The 23,531-nt window shown below is 51.1% G+C and overlaps 1 protein-coding gene across 1 annotated transcript in view; it reads left to right on the top strand.

Annotated features, from left to right (window-relative positions):
• Positions 1 to 23,531, top strand: part of DNAH6 (dynein axonemal heavy chain 6) — a 2,460,712-nt gene that overhangs the window by 2,295,435 nt on the left and 141,746 nt on the right. The window lies entirely within an intron of this gene.

The raw sequence follows: 23,531 nt of genomic DNA on the forward strand, positions 1-23,531 counted from the left end.
TTCCCAGGGGTCCACAGGCAGAAGGTTTAAAAGCACTGAAGAGTACCTTGTATAATCAGTAGTTTTTTGGCAGCAATAAAAGTGTAAAGATAACTCCGGTGATTAATGTAGCTGCTGGAGAGAGATGGGGGTTTTGTCCAGTGACAGCTTTGACTCCTCTTAGGAAGCCCAGATGGTTAATATTCCTGCTGCTAAGAATGTCTACCATGCATTTAAAAAAGGAACAGTACTTTGTTTTGTGCATAGCTCAGTGGGTTTCTGCATTTGCCACAGAGATTTTTTTGTTATTGTGAAGTTCACAAGTTCCAATCGAAATCTAGCACAGTGAGCTATAAACTGCCATGAAAGTGCTGCATGCAAACTGCATGGTACAAGTTAGTAAGCTATGCTTATCCTCGTCTTTCATTATCCTGATGCTGCTAAAAAGTTTTGTTTGGGTAGAAGTAAATCCTTATTATTAAAGTCAATGCTAACCCCCGTGTTATGTTCAGAATCCCAAGTTTGTGCTTCTGCAGCCCACGTACTCTAAAAAATGTATACCAGTATGGCTGACATGTGAATTCTACACCTTGTAGTCCCCTTTGCTTATGTAACATTTTCTATTCACTGAGTTACACACATATGATTCATTGTCTCTGTATGAGTGTGATGTAAAGTGCTCTAACACCCTACAATGGTATGAGAGGTGCTATAAAACAAATGAAATACTTGTGACAGTGGGGCTATGGAGATATGAGAGGCACTGTTAGAGGGCAGTAGTGAGGGAATCATTGAAGATTGTAAATCGCTGAAGATTGAAAAAAAAGATTGTCTTAACCTGGTGCATTGTAAGGCCATTATTTACTATGCTTTAAAAGCTAAAACAATTCACTATATAATGACAAATGTGTTGTAAAATGGACCATTTTCCTCAAAACTTTCTTGGGTGAAGAGGCCCCAAAAGCCTCCTTTATAGTGGTCCGGCTCACTCGCTGCACTTGGTGTGCACTGTACGGTGACTGGTCGGACAACATTTACCAGAGCAGCTTTAAGTTTCCAGTCCAGCCATGGCAGGAGCAGGAGCCTTGGGCAGCGAAATAAAACCAAACCATAAGAATGTAGTCACGAGAAGCGCAATCAACCTTCCCATGAGGATTTGTAGATTTTTGCAAATATTTAATATAAAAATACTAAAATCTTAAGTAATTCAAGTCTTGTCTTTGTTTGATGTGCACACGTGTTTTTTTTCTTTGAGTTACCATTTTAATGTTTGAAATTTAAATCCTACAAATTGCCGGGGGGTCCCCAGATTCCAGTAGTGACTCCATGGGGGTTCTCAGGAGTGAAAATGTTTGGAACCACTAGTCTACATCATGTCCTATGTATTGAGCAACTTGGAATACAGGGTGACCAAAAATCCTATGATTAAGTATGCTGTAGCCATGTAAAAGTGATCATAAATGGACTCCTTTACACTCTATTTAACTTAATAACTATCGACCTGAAGTACTGAATAATTTTGCTTCTACAAAGCGTGCATGCAGTGCACAAAAATCCAGGCTTTGTGAGTCCGGAACCCTCAGTCACAATGTAGTAAACATAACATATGAGTTGCAAATCCATTTGTGGCTCCCAGTGTCCTGCTATGTTTTCACGAAAGGGTTGCTTTATTAGAATTTTTTTTAACCACTATGAAATGATTGAAAGAGGGAAGATATAAACTGGCTTCTAATACATTAAATGCATGCAGTGGTACTGCTGCAGGTTGTGCCTGTTGGCAATCTCGTGAGAAGATCAGGTTAGGGTTGGTATTCTTGTGGTAAGAAGAGAAAAGGCCTAGGTACATTTTAATTAGTTGGACTGCCGAAGATGCATAAAAAGTGGTTTTAGTAACTCAGTTTTCGGAATTCGGGAAGCATGTAGCAACATGGGCATTTTTAGGTTTAGCCTGAATCTATTGTTTTCAGTATAAACTTAAATGGGACTTACATCCCCCCTCCTCTCTTTCCTAGCTTCCCATTGGTTCCTGAGTGTGCTACTTACCTTTCCTCCATTTCTATTGGTGGTAGCATATTTTCCTGCATTTACCAAAGCTTGTTCCTCGTCTGTTCCCCGAAATATTGCGACAGTTGAAAATATTATCTTATGACTGTTCTGCTCTTCTTGTCTAAGGCCCTTATTACGAGTGGGCTGGTAATTTTTGAGGGTATTTATTGCACATGATAAAATGAGAGTCCAGTGGGTCGCGATTTATTAGATACAATAAATACCACCCCTTTACGAGTTTTTCCCAATAAAGGGACATCATATCCTTACCGTAACAAAACCTGCATGTCCCAGTATTTACAGGCCATTTTTGTCCCTGATAAATTTTGTCATGTTGAACATGCCATAATGTGTCTGGTACGTTAAATTTTTATGGCAATGCTCATAATTTCAATATGTATTGTAACAGGAGTTAATGAATGTATTTAAATGCCAACTTCAACGAGGGCCTAAGTCTGGAATGTCGAAATTTCTAATACCAATTGTACAAGCTCATAAACATATGTCAATATTCAATTTCCTAACAAGGATACAAGGGACTTGATGCTTCTGCACCTTTGCAGTTTTTTTTAAGACACCAAATTTTATGAATTTCATTAGTTGAAACATCATCAAAAAGTAACCAACGGCATATCAGCGCATACAGTCATATACTTACAATGCAACTTTGCACATTTACCTGCGACGGATATTGAGTGAGCATAGCTAAGATCATATGATTTGTTGCTTTGCAAATTAGAGCCAGATTCTAAAAAGCACTTTCGATTTCGCTGTTGCACGCGAGTAAACATCTGAAACCCACTGTAAAGTAAGTGTGGGATCATTCTGAAAATGATTAAATTGGACGATTTAAAATAATGATGAATGTAATTATATTGCATCTGAATGTCAACCTTGAAATTACATTTTATGACATTCAAATTATGTTTTGACCCTGGTGTGTAGTAGAATTAATGTTAGTAGGAAATATAGTTTATGCTTATTGTGGCCCCTATAATTGAGCTACACTAAATGTGAAGTGTATAGATTTATCTTAGTTTGTTGCAAATATTGCATAGGTTTATTACATTTTATTATGAAAAAGAATGAGTGAAAGTGTATGAACTTTTCCACACACACATGAATGTTGCCTCCCAGTACCTTTAATTTGTGCTAACTAGGTCTGTAAGTTTAATCACAATACTGACATTTTCAGCTCTCCTGTGATAATTGGCACTAATGACTGACTAGGTTAGCAGCCTTTCTCCCATGTGCGTGGGCATACCTGTGAATACTTGTATTTGTACATTCATGGAAAGGCTGATATTCTAGCCTTTTTGCCGTAATACTGTCATACTGTAGTCTTGCTGCATAACATTCTAGAGAGCTGCAAAACCAATGCTCTAACATGGAACACACCTGGACATCTCTGATTATGATTAAAATGCATTAACATATGTGTGGCCATTGCAAAGGACCAGCACAAAAGGGTCTGTACGGGGTCTCATGGAATGCGAATGGACTCGTAAATGACCTTTCAGATCTAGATTTTGTCACCTATATCAGGGCGTTCGACATTGTGGCGTTACAAGAGACTTGGTTAATTTGCCCTCCTCATTTGCAGGGGTTTCTGCATTGTTTTACAATTGCACTCAGAGGGGCAAAATATGGACACCTGCAAGGAGGACTGGTCACATACGTTGCAAACACAATAACTGTCCGTGAATTTGGTCCTACATAACCAGCAACCTTAGCAGTAAACTTATTTTCCCCTTCATCATCGTCATCATCAACAAACACAAGGGATACCAACATTATGATAGTAAAAGGTTATATTCAACTGAAACGAAAAACCAAGGTAGCAGAGGAAATGTGCAACTTTATTGAAGCATGGATAAGAGAAGGGCCCACAACTGACCTCATTCTTACTGGGGACCTACATTTCAATCTGATGGGTTCCTCCTCAAATGAAGAAATGTTACTCCAAAACACAACCTGGAACATCCCACCATAAGGGAAACCACAATTATGTAAACAAACTGAGGCAGGATAGTTGGTCCTGGAGGAACTGGAGCATCTTAATTTAAGAGCAATAAATGGAAGATAAGCTCGAGATAGCCCTCCTGTAACAACACACAGCTCAACAAGAACAAATACAATATTGGACTACACCTCTGTCTCCCTAGATTTGTTTAATAAAATTACTTAGTTTCAGCTGGGTGACAAAGGTGATAGTGATCACCGGCCTCAAGAAATTGAGCTCAAAACAAACAGCCCTATTTTTGAACTGTGCCGAGCTCCTCAAGGATCAGAATTCACCATTAACCTTAAAAGAATCAAGTTCGGGGCGTGGCCAAGATGGCAGGCTAGGCAGACGTGGTTGCCCTCGGCTCCCCGGCCCAAGCCTCGATTTAGCGATTGAATAGCTGTGGGGACCTCCAACACCGGCGATTTTCCGCTCCTACAAAGCGGGCAGGAGATCGCCAGCGACGAAACCGCCCCCGGCCCAGACTTGCGGGGCGAGAGAAGCGACAGGTGCTCCGGCCCGGAGCGGGAGACAGCCGCCATTGCAGCGGGCCCCGGAGGCTGAGCAGATCGGCAGAGGTGGCAGATCGGCCGGCGGGCCGCGGTCGGGGCAGCGGTGTCTTGGGGCTGCCAGACCCAGCCGACAGCCGGAGTAGCGAGGCTCCCCTGGAGCGGTAAGGAGCGGCAGCCGCCCGACCCCCCGGCCGGCGGGCTGACTCACCCGAGACCCCGAATTCGGGCCTGGGCGGCGGCGACGGGGCATCCTCGGCGGCGGCACCAGGGGACCTGCTGGCAACGGAGCCGCCGCTACCACACACCCCACAGTGCCCGACCAGCCGCGGCCGCTGGTTGAGGCCACGCAATCTTCCAGGACGCCTGCAGCAGCCAGGAGCGGCAGCCGCCCGGCCCCCATCGGCGGGCTGTCCTAATTGAGGCCCCGGCTTTGGGCCTAAACGGACACAGCGAAATCCAGCAGTCCAGGGCGACAGCGGCGCTCGGCAGTTTGTGAAGGGACCCGCCAAGCACTGTACGGATCCCAGGAGGAGCGGGCGCTCCTCCTACACACCCGGTGACTCCACGACGGAGAGGCCAGAACCAGGCCGGATCGGGAGGTGAGCCTGAGCACCCCGGGGGCAGCACAGCGCCGGTACACGGGAGTGATACGAGACACAGAGGCCCCGGAGGTGGGAGGTTGGAACCCCACTGCTGACGCTGGCACTAAACACCGGACTCGGGGCCTGGGGGTTTTGACGGTGCGCCGCGCCACAGCCCTTGGAGGCCGGCCTGGGGCCTAGACGGCCGGACACGTGCCGAGAGAGACCCCTGCTACCTGGAGGGCACTAGTCTGGACGGCGGACCAGAGGACCAAAACCCGAGAGCGACATCTGAGTGGGCCAGACCTCCAAGGCTCACGAGAGAGACGGCTACCCTCCGGAGAGTGGGGAACCGGGTCCACAGCATGCAAGCTGTCTTTGCCGCGGAGGGAGCCTCGGAGTACAAGACAGCCCGAGTCGAGGTGAGGGCTGGGCCCCATATCTCGGGGGTCCCCAGCGGAAGGAGCAAGAGACATTCTTTGAGGCCGGACCGGGTGTGGAGAGGCAGCCAGAGACGGGCGACGGTGAGCCTCGCGGGCAGAACCATGGATCGGAGGTGCGGGTGGGGGAAGTCTGAAGGCCACAGAGGTACCACCGGGGGGGGCCAAAGTAACTCGCGGACAGGCGAGAGCAGGCTCCCTCCCGGGCCCACGTAAGGCACGGTCCGGACCTAGAGGGCGACATGGCCAACACGAGTCGCAGGACCATCACAGATATGCTCAACAAACCCACTACCAAGGGTGGGAAGACTCAGACGCCCCCCTCCACACCGGCTGACACGGGGGCGCAACCCCAGGAAGAGCAAGAAGCTCCTACCACACGCACCTTTCTGGAAGCGCTATTCAATACCCTCAGAGACTACTTCCAGGCCGTCAAACAGGACATCGCCGGGGAACAACGGGAACTCTGTCGTGACCTGGATGGTCTGGGGGAAAGGGTGGCTGCGGTGGAAGAGACCGGTCATGCCCGCAGTGAAGAACTGGTGCACTTGCAGCAGGAAGTCCTCCGTCTTCAGGAACAACAGGTTGGCCTACAGGCGCACGCTGAGGACCTGGAGAATCGCTCTCGGAGAAATAATATACGGGTCCAGAATGTGCCACAGGGGGCCGAAGGGAATAGCGTCACTGGATACCTGCAGGATCTCTTCCGGGAGGTGCTAGGAGAAGCAGTGGACTTCCCCATACGCATAGACGGTGCTCATAGAGTGGGCCTGCCGCGGCGAGCCCCGGCCCTGCCACCAGACATCCTGGCCTACCTCCCTGACTTCCCGTTAAAAGAGAGGATTCTCCAGGAGGCTCGGCGAAAGCAACCCTTGCAATTTCGAGGAGTGAACGTGGCATTGTTTCAGGACCTAGCGGCTATCACGCTGCAGAAGAGACGCGAATTAAAGGTCGTGACAGCCTTCTTGCGAGAGAAAGAGGTACCATACTCCTGGGGCCATCTGTTCCGGATCATTTTCAAATGGCAGGGGAAACTGCACCAACTTCGCTCTCTCAGAGACACTTGCGCCCTCTTGAACATCGACCTACCAGACCTTTCAGACTCAGAGGATGGACCGCCCCATGGGTCTCAGGACGGATCGGCGCGGCGCACCCAGGACGACTGGCAAAGAGTTGGACGGCGGCGCAGGCGTGGAGCGCACCTAAAACCAGACCCTGAGACTATAGCCAAGGAACAGGCAGCAGCTGTCCAGGAAGTAGAGCGGGATACCACGGTGGCCCCGTGAGCAGCATGATGGAGGTCACTCACCACACTTCGCTCTAACATGGGGGGGTCGGGGGGCCGGGGGGAAGCCGCCACTGTCACGTTCCCTACGGAGACCCTTCTACGGACCTGTGTTGCCCACCAGGACCGGGACTATGGTTTGTTCTTTGGCATTCCAAGTTTTGGTTTTGTTGGGGTGAAGAGATGGGGAGGGGGGTGGGACTCGGGTGGGGTGGGGTCGGTGGTGCTCACTAGTTGGGGTTAGGGCGGGACAGTCCTTTGAAGGGAGGGGAGGGGGGATGGGTGGGGGGGTACCTTCTTGTCCGCGGACACTGAGAACTTTCATTGACCCCTTATCCCACAGGCCACTAGCCCACGCGGAACATAAGCGCGCTCCCGATCCACACCTGGAATGATGCCTCCACTGACTATTCTTTCCCTAAATGTCAGGGGGCTTAATAGCCCTAACAAGCGCAGGGCGATCCTCTCCTTTTTAGAGCGCTCGCAGGCCGACATCTGCCTCCTACAGGAGACACACCTGCTGACCAAGGACCATCACAGGCTCCGGTCCCGCGCCTTCCCTGAGCAGCTTTTCTCATCCGCGTCCAAGAAAGTGGCCGGGGTGGCTATATTGGTAGCTAGGTCTTTTAAGGGTCGGGTGTTGCAGAAGAAGGCAGAGGTGAATAGCAGGCTACTAATTCACCGCTTCTCTGTGGCAGGGCAGACACTACTCATAGGCTCCATGTATGCACCTAATGAAGGACAGGAAAGATACTTGCACTCTGCGCTTGAGGTGGCTACAGCTAACACAAACCAACATCTGCTACTGGGAGGGGACTTAAACCTGGTGTTCCACAATGTTGCAGATCGTTCTAACCAGAGGGTGGGCCAGGTGGGGGCACTGTCGACGGAGCACCACGCACATCTCGCAGACTTGGGTCTTATCGACCTGTGGAGACACTTCCATCCTCACGACACAGCATATACACACTATTCAGCGGCCCATAAGTCTTACGCGCGGCTGGATTACCTGCTTTGCTCTGCCCATTTGGCAACATGGGCACAGGAGGTGGAGATCCATCCGGCCTCGCTCTCTGATCACTCCCCGCTTTCGGCACCCTTTCTGGTACCCGATACACCCAGCCCGCAATGGCACTGGCGCCTGCGTGATGGCTTGCTGCAGAACCCCTCCGCAGTGGAGAAGATCAAGGCAGCCATTTGTCAATTTCTCGCACACAATGCTAATGGGGACACTTCCAAAGCTACCCAATGGGCAACGCTAAAGGCTGTCCTCCGAGGCGAGTTCATTTCACTGGCGGTAGCCAATAATAGGGAGCGCGCGCAGAAAAGGGCCGACCTCACACAACGCGTAAAGGAACTCGAACAACTGCATCAATGCACCGGGGCGGCCAGGGCGTGGCGCCAGCTCTGCACGGAGCGGAAGATGCTCGCCGCGCTAGATCAGGATGTCGCGGAATTTGCAGCGATATGCCTGAAACATGCCTACTACACAGGTGGGGACCGCTGCGGGAGACTGCTGGCATGTAAGCTGCGGGAACAGCGGCAGCAGCGGCGCATTCATGCCATTAGAACCACCCGAGGTGATACGCTCACCGAAGACGCTGCAATAGCGGCAGCCTTCGGGTCCTTCTATGCCGACTTGTATGACGCAGACAGGCTGGATGTGGAATGCGGTAGCAAATACCTGGATGAGGCCACTCTCCCGTCGCTGACCGAAGCGCAGTCTCAATTCCTCGACAGGCCCATTGGTCTGGAAGAGGTCATCTCCGCGATTTCTCGCCTCAAGCTGGGGAAATTCCCGGGCCCAGACGGATACTCTGCGGCTTTTTATAAGAAGTTTTGCCAGCAAGTGGCCCTCCTACTGCGGGATCTCTTCAACACCTTTGATCAGGCTGGGTCTATCCCCCCGGAACTCCTAGAGGCGGCGATATCGGTGATAACCAAGGCCGGTAGGGACCCCACTCAGTGCGGATCCCACAGACCAATATCTCTGTTGAATGTGGATCTCAAGCTGTATACGGGTATCATTGCGAACCGGTTGGCGCCGTACATGCAGCAACTGGTCGAACCCGACCAGGCCGGCTTCATCCCCCAGCGGCAAACGAGTGACAACACCAGGCGGGTCCTCCATCTTATTGAGGCCGGTTCGCGCACGAGACCGGGATGTATGCTCCTCGCCATCGATGCCGAGAAGGCTTTCGACCGGGTGCACTGGCCCTACCTTGAACAGGCAATCCAGAGGTTCGGCCTAGGAGAGACTACCCGAAACCGGATATTTAATTGCTATAGATAGCCCACCGCGACGGTATGGGTTAACAGCCACACCTCACCGCGCTTCCCGATAGGCAGGGGGACCAGGCAGGTCCTCTCTCCCCTCTCCTGTTTGCGCTCTACATGGAGCCGCTAGCACAGCGGGTCAGGCATCACCACCGCATTAGGGGCATTCCCTTTGGGGGAGATACGCACAAGATTAGCCTGTATGCAGACGACATCCTGCTTTCCCTGATGGACCCTATGCAATCCCTGCGGGCGCTCCTGGTCGAACTACACTCCTTTGCACAGGCCTCGGGCTTTAAAATCAACGTGGGTAAATCGGTGGCCCTGAATGTGTCCCTGCCCCCCGACGTGCTGGCGGATGCCAAAGCGGAGTTTGATCTGCAGTGGTCTGATACCAGAGTCCCCTATCTAGGGGTCCTACTGGCGCCGACGGTGCGGGGCACGGCAGAAGCCAACTACTCCAAACAGGTTCTGAACTGGGATGGTGCAGTGAGATAAATAATGGTGATGGATCAAGCCCTGATCTTTGGACTGGCTAAGAGTGGTCTGCTTAATTCAGACACTCTGTTCATCACCACCCCCTTTTCTGAATCGTTTTTGGCCACTATAGGTGTGGCAGGGTATACTCAGACATGAGTCCCTTTCTCACTGCACCATCAGGATTCAAGCAAGCCGGGCCGACGACGGCTGAAATGCCAGAAACCGGTCCCCGGTAGCTTGTCTCCTTTCTGGTGAAGAATTGGCTTGGTAGTTTAGTCTGCCCTGTTCCCATGATGCACTGGGCCAGGGACAGACTGATTTGCATATAGCCAGGTTCTGAACTGGGATGGTGCAGTGAGATAAATAATGGTGATGGATCAAGCCCTGATCTTTGGACTGGCTAAGAGTGGTCTGCTTAATTCAGACACTCTGTTCATCACCACCCCCTTTTCTGAATCGTTAACTACTCCAAACTGAGCGCGCAAATTAGTGAGACGCTGCGTAAGTGGAACCGCCTCACACTTTCCTGGCTCGGAAGTGTAGTGGCAGTCAAGAGGACCCTCCTGCCGCAAGTTCTGTACATCTTTCAGACCCTGCCCCTGAGCCCACCAATGGGATGGCTCCAGAAGATGCAAGCGGATCTAGCGCGTTATGTCTGGACCGGACGCCGCCCCCGTTTTAAGCAGCGAATAGCGACTCTCCCCCCGCACATGGCGGCGTGGGTCTGCCGGACCTCACCCTGTACTTTCAAGCGGCACAGCTACGCACTCTGGTGGAGTGGTACCAACTTGAGTCTAGTAAACATTGGCTCTTTCAGGACCAGGCTGTCGCTGGTCGACCTCTGCAAGGGGTTCCCTTTCTACCGCGGCATCACAGACCCCCTAACCTCTATGCATCCTACATCACGAGCACAGTGATGAAAGTCTGGGATCAAGTGGCTGTCCGGAGAAAACTCACCTCGTTTCCCTCCCCGTTGATGCCCATATTCGGGAATCCCGACATTACTCCGGGCCTGGATGCACAGCTTTTCAAAACATGGAGGACCACTCCTTGCAGGGAAGTAGGGCACATGTTCAATCTGGAGGGCATCCTCTCCTTTCAGAAAGTGAGAGAGGAGTATGGGATACAGGAGGCAGACAGACTCCCATACTTACAGGTCCAGCATCGGGTTCTGCACCCCTTCATTCGACCGGGAGCGCAGCGTTTCCTCACGCCATATGAGAAATGGCTCCTCACGCTCACGTCAGAGAAGAAACTACTCTCCGATCTGTACCAACACTTGCTCCTCACTCACACATACACTTACCACCCGGGGAAAGCCAGATGGGAGGAAGACCTGGGGAGGCAGCTCACGCGGAAGGAGTGGGAGGGGATTTATCATAGAGCCAGACACCCGGCCTACCACACCGGCCTCATGGAGACCCTGACTAAAGTAGCCATGTATTGGTATCATACCCCAGCACGCATCCATCGTTGGGATCCCAAGGCAAGTGATCGATGTTGGAGGGGATGTGGGGAACTGGGCACGCTCGAACACCTGCTCTGGAGCTGCGAGAGGCTGCGACAATACTGGACCACCATCCTAGACCTCGTTGATGCGCACTTAGACACCCAATTCCCTAGGTTTCCCGCCTATGTAATTCTTGGCTTACCGAATGTGCTAATGTACCCCCTGAAATCCATGAGAGGGAGGTTGATTGCCATAGCTCTGGGTGCCGCGGTACAGAACATTGTGGCACGCTGGAGAGACCCACAGCCACCCGTACACCTGGGCTGGCTACATAGACTTTGGACAGTTTTAGGGATGGAGAAACTGTCCCTGACGGCGGCAGGGAGGAGCGAGGAGTTTGCAGACATCTGGCGGCCGTTCTTGACTTTGCTCACCGGGGAATTTCGGGAGCTGAGCTGCCCCCGATACCTGCGATTGCTGCATCTTGCGGACACCCTGCTCCCTGAGCCTAAGACCAAGGCCCGCAGACGCACAGCTCAGAATGCGATGGTTCAGGAACCGGCCCTTTAGGGCAGCTGGGTTGGACGGGGTTGGGCATGGCCTACTTAGCGGACAAGAAGGGGGGTGGGGGGCGGGGACAGGGAAGGGTTGTTTGGGGTTGGTTGGGCTTTGGTTTTGTTGCACAGATTCTTTTAGCACGCGACATGCTCCATTGCTTTTTGACGCGGCCGGCCCCTCTGGGTTGTAGGCGGCTTGCTGTGTTTACTGTGTCCTGATTGACACCTATGCCTACTATGACCTTACTTATGCATTGTACTTTTGTGGCCGGTGCCTACACAAGCATGGGTCGGTATTTTCTTTGCTCTGAATAAAGAGATTTAATACTAAAAGAATCAAGTTCATGATAGCTGCAGAAAGCAGGATGTTGGAAATTACAAAACATCTTGAATTGAGGGCTAGACAAGGTGAAGTTAGAATATGGGAAAACTTTGCTACAACAATGGCAGTTTATCCAACTAAGATCAAACCACCAAACCCACAGAGATTTAGCGGTGTGAAGCCCATACAACAAACTGCCAGGCAAGATATCATGCTCACCAAAAATTCCATCTGTCGCTCACTGAGACAACTTCACCGCAAGCCAAATGATAAAACACAACTACAATTATTAGGAAAGCAAATGGCACTGTTGAAAAAATAAAAAAGGGAGGCAAATAGAGATGTGGAGAACTACCTCTGGGCAAAATTACACGCCGACATTAAACAAAATAACAGCGCCAGCTTCTGGAGCACAATAAATAAATTCATCCACCCAGACCACGATGGAATCTCTTCAAACATTTCAGAGGAAGCATGGGTAAATGTCCATGGGTCCCATTTCCACCAAGACACGGAGCTCAGGGTGTGGGGTCAAGAATCTCAAAATGTATCAGAAGGCCAAATAACCACCAAGGCCTGGCCTGCAAGTAATAAAACCGTACTTGAGAAATTAGAAGGAGATTTATTAACAGAGGACCTGTCAACGAGCCAAATTAGTACCATCAAACAGCAAATAGGTAAGAGAAGGAAAGAAGGAGCTCCCAGCCCAAATGGAATACCACTGGTATTTTATAAGCAAGAGACACACTTTGGGGCAGAAGCATTGGAACCACTCTTTGGAGAAATAAGGATGCCGAACACTCTGTCAATCAATTATCTCACCAATTTACAAGTCAGGTGAAAAGTCAACACCACAAAACTATCGGCTAGTGGCCCTAATGGACAATGAGGCAAAATTATTTACTAGAATGTTACTAGAGGAGCATTAGGCATGGGCTACAGAGAAATCTGCAATTCCATTAAACCAGACTGGATTTGCAAAATCAGTTGGGACCATCACAAATATACTATGGCAATGCTTATGGATAAGGCTGAATCTGCAAGGATGCCCCTTTACCTATGTTTTATTTATTATAAGGGATCCTTCTACCATGTCAATCGCAACAGACTATGGTCCAAATTGCACAGTTGGGGGCTGCCACAGTCCCTATTAAACGTGCTGATAAATCTGCACACTGATACATGGGTTCAGATAAAGCTGGGCGATGGGTAACTCCTGTCGAGACCTATACCAATGGAAAAAGGGCTTAAACAAGGATGTGTTTTAGCACCTACACTTTTTAACTTGTTTATAGCTGACCTTGTCCCGCTACTAAATACTTGTAATTCACATGCCCCAAAATTTGGAGACATATTACTGCCATGTCTCCTATATGCGGACGACATGGTCCTGATCAGTCAAACGAAAGTAGGATTACAACACCTTTTAAATACTACACAGGACTTTTCTAAAGCAAATGGTTTAATGATAAATCTGGACAAAACAAGAACCATGACGGTCAGCAATAAAAGAAAAAACCCAGCTGCTTGGTTCTTGGGAGGGACCCGAATTGAGGACGCTTTGGAATACAAATATCTTGGCGTAAAGCTAGACAAAGGTGTCCAATTTTTGGCACAGAAAAACAGCATCAGGCATCAAGGCCTTGCCCTGGCAACTTCTCTAAAAACAATAAACACCAAACTAAATGGGCCATTGATTCTACCCTTGGTACAGGTGGTTCGTGCAAAGCTACTGCCAACAATTACCTATGGCAGTGAGGCTCAGAAAGGAAGAGATGCTAAAATAATTGACACTACAGTAACAACTACATACAGGGTCATATTCGGGCTGCCCAAATATACTTCACCGGCGCAAATCAGACTCAAGTTTGGTATACAGAAACAATATCTTGCAAGAAAAGGGGCATAAATCATTACCTGGGACAAAGTGCGGAAAGCCCCTTAGGAAACTCTAATGAACAGCTATGGAAGGTGCTACAACAACATACTGCTTAACCTGCTGCGAATTATCTTAAAAGCAGCTTACATAATGTGGGGCTGAATCAGCTTTGGGAAACACCTACAACTACCACCAAATTAAAATAAGCATTGGCATAGCTAATAGGTCTCGCTTTTGGGACCTTATAAGTGTTTAGTTGTTCAGCACAATATCCTTGGTGCAACAACATCAAGTGTTGCATGGCTAAACACTCATAAGGTCCCAAAGGAGACACCTATTGGCTATGCCAATGCTTGTTAAAGTTGTTGTTAGAAAGTGTTTAAGTGATATTGTAACCTAAAAGCTGGCTGCAATTTGTGTGCTTGGTTAGGTCATAATTTATTTTGGTCTCTTTCACAAACAGTAATAATAATGCCCGGCATAATTGAAATGCTCCTTATTTGAAAAACATAACTAGTAAAACAGTCACATCATGGATGTTATTAAAATTTCGTTTTTTATTCTTGTGGCACAGGCTTGCAATAAAAAATAGAAAAAATAACCAGTGCACTAGCTTGCTAACGTCAGACCTATTGGCCTTGCAACTGCTTGTTTTGTTCTCTTTTTGCTGAGGGGGAGTCGCAATATACAGCATAAAAGTACTGATAATGCTTAAGATCATCATCCGTTCAACCTATGTTTTTGGAATGATATCTACAGGTCTGAGATCAAAATCCCCATCTACAGTAGTTTACAAACATGAATATAGGAGCTGAGCTGAGATCAACAGAGGCAATTATACAAGTGCACAGAACTAAATTAAATAAAGCAACCACCCGTTGGTATGCAGTGAAACCAAGCTACCTCTATTAAATTGTCAGGTATTAATGAAAGATTGTGGAGTGGTTCTCACAGAACAATCATATTACGTAGAAAATTGTGACGCAAAAATGGCCGACAGTGCAATGCGTGTGGCCTAACACATAAGGCCTGAATTACATTTGAGTGGTGATGTAGTCTATCCCAGTAGGGTTTGAAAAACCTGAAACAAATGCAATCTCCTTAAGTGGTTTTGTTGCTGTCTTTAAAGTGGCCATTTCATCTCAGATTGTTCAATATTAAGATTCAAATAAAAAGATTATAAAAAAATATATTAATTTCAAAATCACCCGAGATGCTGCTATCAGTAATTCCAGTTGTGTAAAAGCAGCAGTGGGGCCAATTGTTTCCGAGATACAATTGTTGCGCATTTACAGATCTTCTGTTGCATGCATGCTGTCAGGAAAAGGCAAACCTCCTCCCTCACCACCCTAAAAGTTCAGAAACAAATGCGCGTTTGCTCGGATGCTGTCCGTGTCCTCTGCATTCCCCATTAATAATGGTAACGCACGTGACATGTTGTTTGTTTGCCCCTGGGTGGCACCGTTCGAGGGTCGTTGCACTCAGGATGCTGAGGTGACCGGAAGCTCGAGCGTTGTTCCTCAGCTCTGAAGTCAGCCGCTCTGGTCGTTAGGCCACATCCTCTCCCCAGACAAGGTGCCAGAAGCCGTTGCAGAGGAGCGCTATTGTTTTTATTTTTAAGTTCAACCTATGATCGTGCTGGTACATATTACCACATTACCAGGCTAGGGTTTGAAATCCTCAATTTAAACATCCAATTGTTTGATCTTGTAAACTGCCTAGCAACAGCAGAAAATAATGTAGGGAACTTTCAGGGTTTGGGTTTGAAGTGGCTAGATCAAACTGCAGTCTAAGCACAGTCATCCATTTTTAGAGGCCCACTCCACCATCCACAGTTTGAAACGTAACCCCCGCAAACACCTCCCAATAACTTTGCTAAAACATAACAGCCTGCAAAGGGTAATGGATGGATGTGGTCTAACGGCTAGAGTGGTCAACCTCAAACCTGGCCAATTGGGTTGGGTCTCGGCAGGGGCGCTCAACATCCTGTGATTCTGGGCAAATCACGGAATCTCCCTGCGACTGCCAAAAATGAATGTGTCCCTGTGTAATGTAACTGGTGCTCATGTGAAGCGCTCCAATACCTTCGGGTGGAGTTCCCGCTATATAAAACCCTAAAAAAACAAAAATTACTTGCGCACAAAAAACCATGTCATCGAAAATGTGCACTGATGTGTTAGGGACAGGGTAAGGGTCAAAACCCGGCGTTGGCTCCACATTGCGGGATTCTGTCTGGGCAAATCACTTATTCTCCCCATGCCTACACATATGAATTTGACCTTGTGTGAGTAGTTTGGTGCTCATCACTGCCTGTTAGATGTACCTTGTCTGCTTATAAACCTGGCCGTCCCCTGGCTGGTAAACAGCGACACTCAGCAATGCACCAAGTATCATGACAGTGCCAGACCAGAAAGAGGATCTACAACCAGCACTCTCGCAGACGCACAGCCACAACATGGTGCGTGACTTGCCTTTTAAAAAGAGTTGTGTCAGATTGAACATTGTTTTTCAAAAAGTCTACTTAGTGTTCACTCTTAATGAACGAAATAATGTGTTCTAGGACATGTAGTTCTACATTTCTCATTGTAAGTAAAAGTAAACAAGCATTTTCAAAGACAATAAGCCTCGCCTATGCGAGAACAATTGTCTTTGCCGATGTGTTTGTGCCACGTTGTACAGCTGCGCAGTTGCCGTACAGCATTGCTGAAATTAAAGAAAATAAAAGGGGCTATAACGCACAATAAGCCTCGCCTATGCGAGAACAATTGTCTTTGTCGATGTGTTTGAGCAAAGTTGTACAGCTGTGCAGTTGCCGTACAGCATTGCGGATATTAAAGAAAATAAAGGGGCTATAACGCAATCATGGTTTGCTTCTTTGAAGCGCTTTTCCCTTTTTATTTTTAGCCATGCTGCACCACAGTCACACTGATCAGCATGGCTAAACAACCCCTGACAATGCCAATAGTTGTCGTATAGGCGAGACCTATTAGCTCCACCAATGCTTGTTTGCTTTTGGATCTGGCCAAACAATATGATGATCATCATTACTTAACGGGCCTTATTTAGACCGCGCCCGTAAGGCTGCATGGTTGCTTTGTTAAACCCTGCAGCCTTACAAACAGTGCTAGATGAATGACCAGGGGCGTTGCTACCATCACACCTGGCGGAACTTCCATTGGCTCCGGCCGCACTCACCTGCCGGAAGGGAGGTGCGGAAATGAGGCACGTCAACAACTGTCACTCTACGATTTCATTGGTCCCATCAGATGAGCGACACATATCCTAGAACGAGCAATCCTGCCCATAGGGCGGGTGTGTACTAAAATGAGGTGCATTTGCTTCCCAGAAATCAGCTTGGTTGTCAAATTTAAACTGCAGCATAAAATCTAGAAAACGAAAGATGCTCGCACCAGTTCCAGGCACTGTGCATGTCTGACGGTATTCTTATTGTCATTCAAGTTCACACGTTTAGGTTTGAAGGTAAAAACTACAGCATTTATTGCAATCTACGACGAGGCTTTAAGTGGTTGGTAAATTGTGCACTGGCGGACGAGGAGACTCAAGGTCTAATCCCAGCTTCTCAATTTGACTACACGTGTGATCCTGAACAGATAGCTCTCTCTCTCTCTCCGTCCCTCCCCTCATTTCTCCCAGAATAGGGAGAGATTACAATGCCCTGCAGGAAGATGTTAACGTCTGTATATAAAACGAGACCTTAACGCCTTCGATGCATTGACGAGCTCAGCTCGTCATGAGGCACGGTTGAGCTGTGCTGATGACGAGCTCAGCTCGTCATGAACAATGGGAATAGAGATCATGCAGCACAGGAGGGGAATTGCTGCAGCAGCGATGGTGTTAAAACGTTGAATGTATAGCATCTGTAGTGTGCTTCAGTATTTTGTAATCGTATACAACATGGAAATCATTTTGAAGTTCTGAGGGAAACGTGGTTCATCCTGCACAGAGCATAGGGGGTTCGTTTTTCAAAGTAGGCAATATTAAACAGTTTTTATATTACAGAGAAGATAGGATTTTTTTTTTTTTAGGAATAAAACATTTTTTCCTGTGGTTTAAGAACTACTTGTCGGAAATTGGAAAATTATGTTTCCTGAAATTTTAACAAAACTTCGCAAAATTACGTGAAAATTCTAATTCCTCGATATGTGATGTGCTACGGCATATAGCGGGTTCAAAGGTCACACGGCATACCGGCAAGTGGACACGTTTTAGGTTTAAGTTTATATTTAAAATACCTATTTTACATAGCCTTCTTCACACTGTTAAGCACACAACTTAAAGCAATGCCCCCTTTATGTTTAGAATAAAAAGCGTTTTTTCCGATCTGATAACTGACTGGAAAAGGGACGCGTTTGCTCTCGAGGGGCTACCTATCAAAATATCTGAGTCCGTGTGAGCCCCTTTAACGTCCTCATCGTTACAATACTGCGGTAAAAAAGGTATCTGAAAGAAACACGTTAGTGTTAGATTCCTTACCTTAGAATATCCCCAGGCGTCAGTCTGGATCCGGAAACTTTTGCGTAGCAGTACCCCTGCGCGTCGGTAGGCGTCGTCTGCAGGCGTCCCCTGCGGCTCCGCGTCCGTCGTCGGCGTCGTGCGCCGTGATGACGTCGCTGGAGTATATAGACGCCGCCTCCGCGCGCTGACGTCAGTTCTTCTTTTTTCCGCGCCAGCAAGCGCAGATCCGAAGAGCAGTACTCCGGTCTTTTGACCAACTTGTTCAACTTTGAATACTCTTTTTGTGCCTGGTAGGATGCCCGGTTTCAAAACCTGTGACGGGTGTGACCGCACGATGTCGGTCACGGACCATCACCGACTCTGTCTCCGGTGCCTGGGCCCCGACCACGAAGTGGACGGCTGCGTCGACTGCCGGGCCCTCACTAGCAAGGCTAGGCGGGAGCGGTCCCGCAAGCTGCTGGAGCTCCGGGTGTCGGCCCCGCGTCAGGAGAGGTCTCGGTCCGGCCGGAGGTCCAGGGAGCGTTCGAGGGAGCGGTCGCGGAGCCGCGCCGAGCGCTCCGGAAGTCGTCACCATTCATCGGGATCATCAGGTAGGAAACGCAAGAAGTCGGGGCGTCGTCATCGTACCCCCGACTCCCCCCGACGCTCGCGTCGTGACGCGGCCGGGGGTTCGGGTGACCCCAACCCCGCGGCTCCGCGTGAGTCACCGGCGCGGCCTGCCCCATACCCTCCGGTCCCTGGGCACGGTGCGACGCCTGAGGAGATTGAGGCGTTCCTCATGGCCATGAGGGCCCTCAGTTCTCCGACGGGGCCTACGGCGCCTACGGGCCCAGTGCTGCCGTCCGAGGGCCCTGGCGGTTCGGGTGTCCCTGGCTCGACGCCATCGGGTGCTCCGGGCCCGGTGCCGCCGACGGCTCCGACCCCGGCGCCGCAAGGGCCTTCGGGGTCGACGCCGGCTGGCCTGCCGGCTGGTTCGGCGCCGATTCCATCGGGGTTGCCCCCGACGCCGCCCCCGCGCGGCGCCGGTTCTCCTGTGCCGGCTTTGGCCGGCGCCGGGGGCCCGGCGCCGGCTCCGGGCGGCGCCGTCCCCATACCCACCCCGAATCCGGACGCGGAGTCGGACCGGCGTCGCTCGACGCCGGGTCTGACGCCGATGGGGCCTGTGAACCCCGAGGAGCCGGTCTACATCGTTGACTCCGAGTATGGAGAAGATGAAGAGTACGGGGAAGGTTGGGAGGGGTCTGAGGACCCTCTGTCACGCGAGTGCCAGTATGACCCGGACTGGACAGGTGATTTGGGGGATGCCAGTGGTCTGGACGATTCTCCTAACCCTGGTTTGATCTCTCCTCCTTCCGTGGCATCGGTGGAGGGAGCTGCATATTCAGTGGTGCTGATGAGGGCTGCCAAGGCCTTACACCTTGAGCTCCCCGTCGCGGCCGTGAGGCCTAACATCCTCACTGAGGTCTTCAAACCGCAGTCATGCCCACAGGAGCCACTGCTGCCGTTTAATGAAGCCTTGTCAGACGTTCTGTTGGGCACGTGGTCCAGGCCCGCTTCAGGTGCGCCTGTTGATCGGAACGTGGCCAGGCGCCACCGTCCTTGTCCGGACGACCCCAAGTTCCTGTCTACCCACCCCACTCCTGAGAGTCTGGTGATCCAGGCCTCGACCTCCCAGTCCGCATTCCCGTCGGCCCCGCCCGACCGGGAATCCAAGAGGTATGACCAGTTTGGCAAGAAGGTCTTCTCGTCCATTAGTTTGGGCCTGCGGTCTTGCAACACCGCTTGCCTCTTGGGCCGCTACACCCACTCTGTGTGGGATACGGTCGCGGAACTGCTGCCAGAATGCCCCATGGAGGTGCGGGCAAAACTCGGTCAGGCTGTGGCTGAGGGCCGAGATGCAGCTAAATATTCGATACGGTGTGGTCTTGATACGACCGACTCGCTGGGCAGAGCTATGTCGACGACGGTGGCGATTCGTCGCCACGCCTGGCTGAGATCCGCCAACTTTTCGGCAGATGTCCAGAATACATTGATGGACATGCCGTTCGATGGCTGTCACCTGTTCGGTGACAAGGCGGACCACGCGCTGGAACGCTTCAAGGACTCCAGGGTCACGGCCAAGTCCTTGGGTCTCTCGACCCAGCGTCAGCAACCGGGTTCGTTTCGTCCCTTTCGTGGCCAGGGAAGGGGCGCCCCCACACGTGCTGCCAGCCACGCGCCGCAACAATCCTTTCAACGCGGTGGCGGCCGTGGGAACCGCCGTGGTGGCGGTCGGGGACAACGGCGGGGTCAGACCACACCTCCCCCCGCAGCATCGGCCTCAAAATCCTCCTAGTCCGTGCTTTCGGCCCCATGTGACGCCATTGGGTGGCAGGGTTCGCCATCACCACGCTCACTGGCGCACGATCACTTCGGACAGGTGGGTGCTGCAAATCGTCCGAAGGGGCTACTCCCTCCCCTTCGAGACCACTCCTCCAGCCATGCCACCGCAGAACCACCGTGTGTCGGGGGACCACTTGACGCTTCTGCAGGAGGAAGTTACGGCCCTCTTGGCCAAGGGGGCCATCGAGCGCGTTCCTGGGCCAGAAGTAGGGCGTGGTTGCTATTCCCACTACTTTCTGGTACCCAAGAAGGATAAGGGGGGCCTACGTCCTATCTTGGATCTAAGGAACGTCAACGGCTTCCTCCGGAAGGAGAAGTTCAAGATGTTGACGTTAGCTCAGGTCTTGGCTGCCCTAGACCCACAAGACTGGATGGTAGCGTTGGACTTGCAGGATGCCTATTTTCACATCCCCGTCCTGCCGGCCCACCGGCGTTACCTGCGGTTCACGGTAGGCCAGGAGCACTTTCAGTTTATCGTGCTTCCCTTCGGCCTTACCAGCGCCCCACGGGTGTTCACAAAGGTGATGGCGGTGGTCGCAGCCCATCTGCGCAGGTTGGGGGTTTCAGTCTTCCCCTACCTAGACGACTGGTTGTTGAAGGCGGGCTCGCCCCAGACAGTCGTCCACCACCTTCAGATGACGGCAGACCTCTTGCACGACCTGGCTCCATCAATGTGCCGAAATCACACCTGTGTCCCTCTCAAAAGCTCCTTTTCATCGGAGCGGTTCTGGACTCGGCGCAGTTTCGGATTTATCCTCCGGAACGGCGGGTCCGGGATATTCAGGCTTTGATTCCCATCTTTCAGCCGCTATCCCGGGTTTCGGTCAGGTTGACGCTGCGGCTGCTGGGACTGATGGCTTCCTGCATCCTTCTGGTGCATCACGCCCGGTGGCGGATGCGGGCTCTGCAGTGGGACCTGAAGTTTCAGTGGGCCCAGCATCAGGGCAACTTGTCCGACCACGTCTTGATCTCAGAGGGCACTGCGAGACAACTGCAGTGGTGGCTTACGGACCGCGATTGGGTCAGAGGCAGGTCCCTCTCCCTTCCCCAACCGGAGCACGTTGTCGTGACGGACGCGTCCCTCCAGGGCTGGGGTGGCCACTTGGGAGAGGCAGAGATCAGAGGCATCTGGTCTCCGGCGGAGTCCCGGCTCCATATCAACCTGTTGGAGCTGCGGGCGATTCGTCTAGCACTGAAGGCATTCCTCCCCTTTGTCAACGGGAGTGTAGTGCAGGTGTTCACCGACAACACCACCGCCATGTGGTACTGCAACAAACAGGGCGGAGTGGGGTCGTGGACCCTTTGCCAGGAGGCTCTGCGCCTCTGGCAGTGGCTGGAACGTCAGGGCGTGACCTTGACGGTTCAACACCTGGCAGGCTCTCTGAACGCCAGGGCGGACGAACTCAGCCGTCGGTGCTCGATGGATCACGAATGGCGTCTGAACTCGGACGTGGCGCAAGGCATCTTTCTGCGATGGGGAGAGCCTTGGTTAGATCTATTTGCCACAGAAGAGAACGCGCAATGTCATCAGTTCTGCGCGTTTGAGTTTCCAAGACGGCACTCGCACGGCGACGCCTTTCGGCGCGAGTGGAGTTGCGGTCTGTTATACGCCTTTCCGCCTATACCACTTCTGCCCAGAGTGCTGAAGAAGATCAGGCGCGACTGGGCCCAAGTTATCCTTGTGGCTCCGGACTGGGCTCGAAGGTACTGGTATCCCGAGCTACTCAGCATGTCAGTCGGTCCCCCGATCCGCCTGCCCCTTCAGGAGGACCTTCTGTCGCAGCAGCAGGGGACGGTCCTCCACCCGAACCTGTCCAGTCTCCACCTCCATGCTTGGAGATTGAGCGGCGGCAGTTGAGGCCATTTGACTTGCCTCCTGAAGTCTGTGATGTAATTCTGGCAGCCAGGCGTCCCTCCACAAAGTCGGTATACGCCTGTCGGTGGAACAGATTTGTGGCATGGTGCACAGCAAAGGCTGTGGATCCTCTTTCTGCCCCTCTTTCAGAGGTTCTTCTGTTTCTTCTTTCTCTTGCCCAGCAGGGCTCTGCTCTGGGCACTATCAAGGGCTACCTTTCTGCCCTTTCAGCCTTTCTGAGGCTTCCTGATCAGCCTTCTTTGTTCAAGTCCCCGATTGTGACGAGATTCTTGAAGGGCATCACACACATGTATCCACCTGTTCCGTTTGTGATGCCTCAGTGGGACTTGAACCTGGTTCTTACCTTTCTGATGTGTGCTCCCTTTGAGCCCCTTCATTCTTGCCCTCTTCGCCTCCTGACTTTGAAGACGGCTTTCCTGGTTGCCATCACCTCTGCCAGGAGAGTGAGTGAGCTCCAGGCTCTTTCTGTCCAACCTCCTTTCCTGTCCATTCATCCTGACAAGGTGGTTCTCAGGACTAGACCTTCTTTCCTGCCCAAAGTAGTTTCTGCTTTTCACATCGGGCAGTCCATCACCCTCCCTTCCTTCTTCCCGCCTCCGCATCCTTCAAAGGATGAAGAGCGGCTCCATCGTCTGGACCCAAAACGTGCGCTTTCATTTTATATGGATCGCACACGCCAGTTCCGGGTGGATGACCAACTGTTTGTTGGCTACGTGGGTGCGAAGAAGGGACGGGCGGTGTGTAAACAAACCATCTCTCGGTGGGTCGTTCTGTGCATCAAAGCGTGCTACTCTTTGGCTCGGAAGGAGCCCCCTGTTGGGCTGAGGGCCCATTCCACTCGGGCCACGGCTGCTACTACTGCCCTGGGCCGGGGAGTCCCTTTGCAGGACATTTGCCAGGCGGCTACGTGGGCCTCGCTGCATACATTTGCGAGGCACTACTGCCTGGACAGTCAAGTCCGGAGGGATGGCTTCTTTGGCCGTT

Source organism: Lissotriton vulgaris, chromosome 3_1, assembly GCF_964263255.1.
Source record: "Lissotriton vulgaris chromosome 3_1, aLisVul1.2, whole genome shotgun sequence".
NCBI lineage: Eukaryota > Metazoa > Chordata > Amphibia > Caudata > Salamandridae > Lissotriton > Lissotriton vulgaris.